Source organism: Oncorhynchus kisutch, linkage group LG21 (genome assembly GCF_002021735.2).
Source record: "Oncorhynchus kisutch isolate 150728-3 linkage group LG21, Okis_V2, whole genome shotgun sequence".
Lineage (NCBI taxonomy): Eukaryota > Metazoa > Chordata > Actinopteri > Salmoniformes > Salmonidae > Oncorhynchus > Oncorhynchus kisutch.
The window spans coordinates 7865006-7875940 of record NC_034194.2 but is presented as its reverse complement, the minus strand read 5'-3'; positions in this window follow the sequence as shown (position 1 = coordinate 7875940).

Here is a 10935-nt window from a genome sequence, read left to right as displayed (position 1 = left end):
TCGATATTATGGAGCTAATTTGGAATATTTTTCGGGCTGACTGCAATTTCTGGGCGATTTGTCAGCCAAACGTGAAGAACAAACGGAGCTATTTCGCCTACAAAAATAATATTTGGGGAAAAAAGGAACATTGGCTATCTAACTGGGAGTCTCGTGAAAACATCCGAAGCTCATCAAAGGTAAACAATTTAATTTGATTGCTTTTCTGATTTCCGTGACCAAGTTACCTGCTGCTAGCTGGACAAAATGCTATGCTAGGCTATCGATAAAATTACACAAATGTTATTTATTTATTTATTTACCTTTATTTAACCAGGTAGGCAAGTTGAGAACAAGTTCTCATTTACAATTGCGACCTGGCCAAGATAAAGCAAAGCAGTTCGACAGATAAAACGACACAGAGTTACACATGAAGTAAAAACAAACATACAGTCAATAATGCAGTATAAACAAGTCTATATACAATGTGAGCAAATGAGGTGAGAAGGGAGGTAAAGGCAAAAAAGGCCATGATGGCAAAGTAAATACAATATAGCAAGTAAAATACTGGAATGGTAGTTTTGCAATGGAAGAATGTGCAAAGTAGAAATAAAAATTATGGGGTGCAAAGGAGCAAAATAAATAAATAAATTAAAATTAAATACAGTTGGGAAAGAGGTAGTTGTTTGGGCTAAATTATAGGTGGGCTATGTACAGGTGCAGTAATCTGTGAGCTGCTCTGACAGTTGGTGCTTAAAGCTAGTGAGGGAGATAAGTGTTTCCAGTTTCAGAGATTTTTGTAGTTCGTTCCAGTCATTGGCAGCAGAGAACTGGAAGGAGAGGCGGCCAAAGAAAGAATTGGTTTTGGGGGTGACTAGAGAGATATACCTGCTGGAGCGTGTGCTACAGGTGGGAGATGCTATGGTGACCAGCGAGCTGAGATAAGGGGAGACTTTACCTAGCAGGGTCTTGTAGATGACATGGAGCCAGTGGGTTTGGCGACGAGTATGAAGCGAGGGCCAGCCAACGAGAGCGTACAGGTCGCAATGGTGGGTAGTATATGGGGCTTTGGTGATAAAACGGATTGCACTGTGATAGACTGCATCCAATTTGTTGAGTAGGGTATTGGAGGCTATTTTGTAAATGACATCGCCAAAGTCGAGGATTGGTAGGATGGTCAGTTTTACAAGGGTATGTTTGGCAGCATGAGTGAAGGATGCTTTGTTGCGAAATAGGAAGCCAATTCTAGATTTAACTTTGGATTGGAGATGTTTGATATGGGTCTGGAAGGAGAGTTTACAGTCTAACCAGACACCTAAGTATTTGTAGTTGTCCACGTATTCTAAGTCAGAGCCGTCCAGAGTAGTGATGTTGGACAGGCGGGTAGGTGCAGGTAGCGATCGGTTGAAGAGCATGCATTTAGTTTTACTTGTATTTAAGATGTAATTGATAAGATGTAAATGTAATGTAGCTTTGGCTGTAAAGCATATTTGAACATCTGAGATAACAGGGTGATTAACTTCTAACTTTTTCACATCCGGTGATATTGTATTACAAATATTTAACTTTCATAATATCACAAGTGTAATATATCCAAATAAAGCTTAACCTTTTCTAACTAAGGGGCAGTATTTTCATTTTTGGATAAAAACGTCCCCGTTTTAAACGGGATATTTTGTCACGAAAAGATGCTCGACTATGCATAATATTGACAGCTTTGGATAGAAAACACTCTGACGTTTCCAAAACTGCAAAGATATTGTCTGTGAGTGCAACAGAACTGATGTTACAGGCGAAACCCAGATAAAAATCCAATCAGGAAGTGCCGCATTTTTTAAAACCGCCTCATGCCAATGACTCCTTATATGGCTGTGAATGAGCTACGAATGAGCTTAGTTTTCTACGTATTCCCAAAGGTGTCTACAGCATTGTGACGTCTTTTTACGCATTTATGTTGAAGAATAGCCGTACGGGACCACATTTAGTCACATTTAGTCACATGATGGCACCCGCAGAAAATCTTGCGTAAAGTACACAAGTAGCCATTTTTCCAATCGCTTCTTATGAGAAACCAATTGTCCCGACGGATATATTATCGAATTGTTATGTGAAAAACACCTTGAGGATTGATTCTAAACAACGTTTGCCATGTTTCTGTCGATATTATGGAGCTAATTTGGAAAAAAGTTTGGCGTTGTAGTGACCGCATTTTCCGGTCGATTTCTCAGCCAAACATGAAGAACAAACGGGAGCTACTTCGCCTACAAAAAAAATATTTTTGGAGAAAAGGAACATTTGCTATCTAACTGGGAGTCTCCTGAGTGAAAACACCTGAAGTTCTTCAAAGGTACATTATTTAATTTGATTGCTTTTCTTATTTTCGTGAAAATGTTGCCTGCTGCCAGCAGAGCCTAGCATAGCATTATGCCATGATAAACTTACACAAATGCTTGTCTAGCGTTGGCTGTAAAGCATATTTTGAAAATCTGAGATGACAGTGTGATTAACAAAAGGCTAAGCTGTGTTTCAATATATTTATTTTGTGATTTTCATGAATAGGAAGATTTTGTAGGAAGATTTATGTCCGCTGCCTTATGCTAATTAGTTTGAGGCTATGATTACACTCCCGGATCCGGGTTTGATGGTCGCAAGAAGTTAACTTCTTGTTATTCCAGCCGCTGTGTCAAATTTAAAAAAGGCGAAAGCACACCATGCGATTATCTGAGGACAGCGCCCCGCATACAAACACATGAAAAACATATTTCAACCAGGCAGGTGCGACACGAAAGTCAGAAATAGCGATATAATTAATGCCTTACCTTTGATGTTCTTCTTCTGTTGGCACTCCAAAGGTCAAATGGTCCTTTTTGTTTATATCCAGGAAAACTCAGTTTAGCTGGCACGCTTCAGTCAATAATCCACCCAGTTTCCCTTCATCAAAATGCATACAAAAGGAATCCCAAACGTTACTAATAAAGTTTTCTAAACATGTCAAACAATGTTTATAATCTAACATTAGTTACCCTAATACGTAAATAAACAATAAAATTGAAGACAGCGAATCGTTATTGTCTTGGAAACACCAGGTGGGAGCCACCTAGAAAAACTACAATTTCTGACTCATTTTTCCAAACACAAGAGTGTTTTCTATCCAAATCTACCAATTATATGCATATCCTAGCTTCTGGGCCTGAGTAACAGGCAGTTTAGTTTGGGCACGCTTTTCATCCGGATGTCAAAATACTAATGCCCTCTACCCAAGAGAGGTTAATCACGGTACTCAATTTTGTTTATTTTTTGTTTATCTGTCAGCCCCAGCCTTGAAGTCAGGCCCTGTGTGTAGTTAACTGACCCTCTCTGCCCATTCATCGCCATTTTACCTGTTGTTGTTGTCTTAGCTGATTAGCTGTTGTTGTCTTTCCCGTTGTTGTCTTAGCTAGCTCTCACAATAAACACCTGTGATTGCTTTATGCCTTTCTCAAATGTCAATATGTCTGTTGTTTAGGATAGTTATCATTGTTTTAGTTTACTGCAGAGCCCCTAGTCCCACTCAACATGCCTCAGATACCTCCTTTGTCCCACCTCCCACACATGTGGTGACCTCACCCAGCATAACTAGTACGTCCAGAGATGCAACCTTTGTTAAGAACTTCAGATGCTTTCACTCAGGAGACTCCCAGTTAGATAGCAAATGTTACTTTTTTCCCCAAATAATATTTTTGTAGGTGAAAAACGTCACGTTTGTTCATCCTGCTTGGCTGAGAAATTGACCGAAAATACTTTTTTACTTTTTTCTAAATTTGCTCCATAATATCGACAGAAACACGGCAAACGTTGTTTAGGATCCATCCTCAAAGTGTTTTTAACATATGTATTCAATAATATATCCGTAGAGGCAGTTGGTTTCTCATAAGAAACTATTGGAAAAATGGCTACCTCAGTATTTTACGCAACGTTTAAAAATCCATTGGTTCACTGCAAACCTGAGTGCCCTCGACCAGCACAAAAACACCCTGTGGTGGACTGCAACAGCATCGAATAGTCCCCGAGGTATGCAACTGTTCAGGGAAGTCAGGAACCAACACAGTCAGTCAGGAAAGCAAAGGCTAGCTTTTTCAAACAGAAATGTGCATCCTGTAGCTCTAACTCCAAAAACTTTTGGGACACTAAGTCCATGGAGAATAAGAGCACCTCCTCCTAGCTGCCCATTGCACTGAGGCTAGGTAACACTTTTACCACCAATAAATCCACGATAATTGAGAATTTCAAAAAGCATTTCTTTACGGCTGGCCATGCTTTCCTCCTGGCTACCCCAACCGACAGCTCCGCACCCCCCGCAGCTACTTGCCCAAGCCTCCCCAGCTTCTCCTTCACCCAAATCCAGATAGCAGATGTTCTGAAACAGCTACAAAACCTGGACCCTTAATCAGCTGGGTTAGACAATCTGGACTCTCTCTTTCTAAAATTATCCGCCACCATGTTGCAACCCCTATTACCAGTCTGTTCAACCTCTCTTTTGTATCGTCCGAGATTCCTAAAGATTGGAATGCTGCTGCGGTCATCCCCCTCTTCAAAGGGGGAGACACGCTAGACCCAAACTGTTACAGACCTATATCCATCCTGCAATGCTTTTCTAAAGTCTTCAAAAGCCAAGTTAACAAACAGATCACTGACCATTTCGAATCCCACCATACATTCTCTGCTGTGCAATCCAGTTTCCGAGCTGGTCACTGGTGCACCTCAGCCACGCTCAAGGTACTAAACGATATCATAACCGCCATCGATAAAAGATTGTACTGTGCAGCCATCTTCATCGACCTGGCCAAGGCTTTCAACAGCCTTGGTTTCTCAAATGACTGCCTCGCCTGGTTCACCAACTACTTCTCAGATAGAGTTCACTGTGTCAAATCGGAGGTCCTGTTGTCTGGACCTCTGGCAGTCTCTATGGGGATACCACAGGGTTCAAATCTTGGGCCGACTCTTTTCTCTGTATATATCAACGATGTTACTCTTGCTGTGGGTGATTCTCTGATCCACCTCTATGCAGCCGACAACATTCTGTATACATCTGGCCCTTTTTTGGACAATGTTGTTAACAAACCTCCAAACGAGCTTCAATGTCATACAACACTCCTTCCGTGGCTTCCAACTGCTCCTAAATGCATGCTTTTCAACCAATCTCTGCCCGCACCCGCCCGCCCTACTAGCATCAGTACTCTGAACGGTTAGACTTAGAATATGTCAACAAATACTTAGGTGTCTGGCTAGACTGTAAACTCTCCTTCCAGACTCATATTAAACATCTCCAATCGGATATTAAATATGGAATCGGCTTCGTATTACGCAACAAACCTCCTTCACTCACACCGCCAAACATACCCTAGTAAAACTGACTATCCTGCCGATCCTCGACTTCGGCAATGTCATTTACAAAATAGCCTCCAACACTCTATTCAGAAAACTGGATGCAGTCTATCACAGTGCCATCCGTTTTGTCACCAAAGCCCCATATACCACCCACCACTGCGACCTGTATGCTCTAATCGGCTGGCCCTCACTACGTATTCATTGCCAGATCCACTGGCTCAGGTCATCTATAAGTCTTTGCTAGGTAAAGCTCCGCCTTCCCAGCTCACTGGTCACAGTAACAACACCCACTCTTAGCATGCGCTCCAGCAGGTATACCTCACTGGTCATCCCCAAAGCCAACACCTCCTTTGGTCTCCTTTTCCTCCAGTTCTCTGCTGCCAATGACTGGAACGAATTGCAAAAATCACTGAAGCTGGAGACTTATATTTCCCTCGCTAAATTTAAACATCATCTATCCGAGCAGGTAACCGATCGCTGCAGTTATACATAGCCCATCTGTAAATAGCCCATCCAATCTACCCACCTCATCCCCATATTGTTTTTAGTTACTTTTCTGCTCTTTTGCACACCAGTATTTCTACTTGCACATCATCATCTGCACATCTATCACTTCAGTGTTCATTTGCTAAATTGTAATTACTTGCTACTATGCCCTATTTATTGCCTTTACCTCCTCACGCCATTTGCACACACTGTGTATAGACTTTATTTTTGTCCCCATTGTGTTATTGACTGTACGCTTGTTTATTCCATGTGTAACTCTGTGTTGTTGTTTGTGTCGTACTGCTATGCTTTATCTTGGCCAAGTTCGCAGTTGTAAATGAGAACTTGTTCTCAACTTGCCTACCTGGATAAATAAAGGTGAAAAAAAATAAAAATAATAATGCCTGATAAAGAAAATGTAATCAATGGGCTATCATGTTCATCATGTTTTTCTAATTCGTTAGTTTCAGACTATGTACATTTGTATTCAATTCCAGCTCTATAGCTCAACGTCTAAACTGCCTTTAAGCCTAGGAGAAGAGTTGAGCAAGAGTTGAGGGTTTGCTCGGCTCCAGACCATGTCAGGCCAATAAAGAATAAACTCCCTGCATATGTTTTTTTCCTCTAAAGCCAGCAGAAGTTGGAAATTCCTCCTCTGCTTTCAGATGCAGGATTTATTAGAGTGATACTTTTCAAAAGTGGGTCTTTGTGGGTCCATGATTAGAAATACTATTCACGAGTAATGGCTCTTGCCAGGAGGGCAGCAGTTTTTGTTTGCTGATATCTTGTTTGTTATATCAAAAGCTCACTGTGTTGCCTTTGCCCTTTGACAAGTAGAAAGAGTCAGTAGAAAGAACTACAGTATTATAGATGCGATGATAGGTTTTGAGCCAGCTTTGCCCCAGACAGCACTTTTCTAGAGGGTGATGAATATTTGAAAAAATATATATATTTTCAAAATTTGGCCCTTGGGTCTTGACTTTGTTACCATTTGTATTACATGAAAAAACATGTTTATATTACCAAGTACATGAATGGGGTTAACCTAATTAAAGAGTATGTGTTAGGTTGTTTGAGAAAAGGTTTTAATCCTAATCAACCCATCCAATGTGAGTACATCTGTTATTGAAGTACAGTAGATCAATAAAGCTGCAGTACTCGAGCAGTAGTCAAGCTGCTTATGCTGAAAACCCTTGTTAGGTCATATTAGCATTTGACATTCATGTTTTTTTCGGCTTTAGACAAGAGTTAAGATTTTACTTAAAACAGTTTTTTGTATGAATATGTTATTGTGTCATACACATTCATTCCTCAGAAGTAACACTTTATAGAATAGAATAATACTTTATTGTCCATCCAGGATAGACATTTTTCTTTGGCCAATCCTTCCATTAAAAGGATCACATACGAATACGGTTGAAGTCGGAAGTTTACATACAATTGAGTTGGAGTCATTAAAACTCATTTTTCAAACACACAAATGTATTGTTAACAAACTATAGTTTTGGCAAGTCGGTTAGGACATCTACTTTGTGCATGACGACACAAGTCATTTTTCCATCAAATTGTTTACAGAAAGATTATTTCACTTAGAATTCACTGTATCACAATTCAAGCCAAGATCTCCACAAGTCTGGTTCATCCTTGGGAGCAATTTCCAAATGCCTGAAGGTACCACGTTCATCTGTACAAACAATAGTACGCAAGTATAAACACCATGGGACCACGCAGCCGTCATACCGCTCAGGAAGGAGACGCATTCCTTCTCCGGGAAATTAACGCAATTTGGTGTGAAAAGTGCAAATCAATCCCAGAACAACAGCAAAGGCCTTGTGAAGATGCTAGAGGAAACAGGTACAAACATATCTATATCCACAGTAAAACAAGTCCTATATCGACATAACCTGAAAGGCCGTTCAGTAAGGAAGAAGCCACTGCTCCAATATCGCCATAAAAAAGCCAGACTACGGTTTGCAACTGCACATGGGGACAAAGATCGTACTTTTTGGAGTAATGTCCTCTGGTCTGATGAAACAAAAATATAAGTGTTTGGCCATAATGACCTTCGTTATGTTTGGAGGAAAAACGGGGAGGCTTGCAAGCCGAAGAACACCACCCCAACCGTGAAGCACGGGGGTGGCAGCATCTTGTTGTGGTGCTTTGCTAAAACTTGGTCGCAAATGGGTCTTCCAAAATGGACAATGACCCTAAGCATACTTCCAAAAAAGTTCTGGCTTTCCTTTTCAAACAAAATACAGTCTTCATTCTCTGTAGCACTCAGCCTGTTGTCAATTTGTGTCTCTAGGTATTTGAAACACTCAACCACCTCCACTGGTTGGTTGTTCAGAGAGAGTGGTTGGGACTTTGGCAAGGTGTTGCCATTGATGATTTGTAATAATCCATTTATTAATCATTACTCCCACATTTATAAACTATTTACTAACCATAATTTGTGTTTTTTTGCAGGCCCTAATCTAATGTGAGCACTTTGTAACCCTAACCCTAACCATTACCCTTACCTAACCTACCCCTAAATGGTGTGCAATCTTTTGGTAAATGCAGAATAAATGTTTTTTTACGGACCGTTAAAATACAGTTCAACAGCAAATATTGACACTTATCCTTTTTACACAGCTGTACCACACTGGCCTGGTTATGGATTCACCAAAGTTGCTGGAATCATGCTGGAAAGGACAGTGTGAAAAGAAAATATCTGAGCCAGCAGAATACAGTTCAGGTTGGCATGAAAGTGTGAAAAGGTTATTAGAAGGGAGTAGAATGGTTAATTTGACCACTAATGAAAGAAGTCCCGTCAATAAGAGTGGAAAATACTTAAGAGTTGCTATATTTTAAATAGTATAACACAAACAGGTTTGAGCAATTTTAAAAAATCTAAGTGAATGCCAGAGAAGCTAATTAGACAGTATAGTGCAATAGCTTCATTATTTTTTAATTAACAGATATACATGAAAACAGTCAATTAATTTGACATTCCATTCTGAACTGTCACCAGAAAGAAAATAATTTGCAGCTGCTTAATGTGTATCGAGAGTGTATTTAATTGAATTGACTAATTAACCGCAAGTCTTCTGAAATAAGATCTCTGCCGCTAATAAATTGACTTAATCAAACTGCTCAATTGACTTGTACACTCTTAGAAAAAAGCGTTCCAAAAGGGTTATTCAGCTGTTCCCATAGAACCCTTTTGTGTTCCAGGTAGAACCCCCTGTGGAAAGGATTCTACACAGAACACAAAAGGGTTCTACCTGGAACCAAAAATTGTTATTTATGTGGACAGCTGAAGAACCCTTTTAGGTTCTACATAGCACAACTAAAATGTATTTCCCGTTGTGTAAGATGTGCACAGCCTAAATAGCATTTCTCATGGAAGTTAAAACGTTCTAAGGCCTTACAGTAATCTACACTTATAAAATGGGTTCCAAATGGGTTATTTGCCTGTCCTCATAGGAGAACCATTTGAAAAAAAAAGGATTCTTCAAAAGGTTCTCTTATATGGCCAGACATATAACACTGAGGTTCTAGATATAACTTTTTTTCTAAGAGTGTACTATGTACAGTACAGCTTTCAAGTAACAGCCTATCATTAGAGAAAGTAATGCTCAAAGCTTACCTCACAGCATTTGCCTGCATGATGTCCCTTCACAGAACTGTGCGAGCCTAGGATATACTGTAGTTTACAGCTCTGCATGAATCAGTGAGTGACACCGAAAGGCCACCGTGGTGTGAGTTCTGGCTAATTGCTTGTGGGTCCCTCACTTTAGAGCACTTGGTACAACTTGTGAAACATCCCCCAAACCACCCACCCGACAACACTCCCCCGGCTGAGCCTTCAGAAGAACACACAGGCCACATACACACCACCACCAATAGCCTTCGTATGAACACACACAGACCACACACACAGGGCTTTTGGTTTCTGTAATTAATAAACATAGAAACATCAAATCCACTGCATTGTCACAGAGCCTCATTTGCTAAATGGCACCATCTTCAAGACATCGAGAAAACATCACAGAGGAAACTTACATTGCTAAATTAAAGCCATTAATTGATTACAGCACTAGGGAGAATATGGGGACAGGCTGATTTAAAAATAATTATAATTGAAACTTCTAAAAACATGTTTAATATTAATAAATTATGAACACATGCATGTTGTCTGGGCTTACTTCATCTTCTCATTCTACACATTGGGATATTGAAATCTCAAAACCTCAATAAATGTTCATATTTACAGTGAGCTCCAAAAGTGTTGGGACAGTGACAACTTTTGTGGTTGTTTTGGCTCAGTACTCCAGTACTTTTCATTGAGACGATTACTATGATGTTAAAGTGCGGACTGTCAGCTTTCATTTGAGGATATTTTATCCATATCTGGTTTACCGTTAGAAATTACAGCAATTTATGTACAGTCACCACGTTTTAGGAGACCAAACGTATTAGATCAGTTTTTGGGGGATTATTTTGTGCCCAATGTAAATGAACGGTAAATCATGTATTGTGTCATTTTGGAGTATTTTTTTATGTAAATAAGAACAGGTTTCTAAACACTCTACATTAATATGGATGCTACCATGATTATGGATAATCCTGAGTAAATCGGGAATAATGATGAGTGAGAGTTAGACGCACACAAGGCAGCAGCTATTCTTCCTGGGGTCTAGCAACATTAAGGCAGTTATATACAATAAAAAATATTACATGAAATTCAATTTCATAACGCATTTCACAACATGTTAAGGGTGTCCCCTCGGGCAACTACTCCACTACCACATATCTACTATACGAAATGTGTACGTGTTTGTAGAGTGCATGTGCTAGTATGTGCATTCGTGTGTCTGTGCGTCTCTTCACTCTCCCTGCTGTTCCGTAAGGTGTATTTTACCTGATGTTGAATATAGTTCCATGTAGCCATGGATCTATGTTTTACTGTGCAACTCCCAAAGTCTGTTTTTCACGCCCTGACCTTAGAGATCCTTTTTATGTCTCTATTTTGGTTTGGTCAGGGTGTGAGTTGGGGTGGGCATTCTATGTTTTGTGTTCTATGTTTTCTATTTCTGTGTGTTTGGCCGGGTGTGGTTC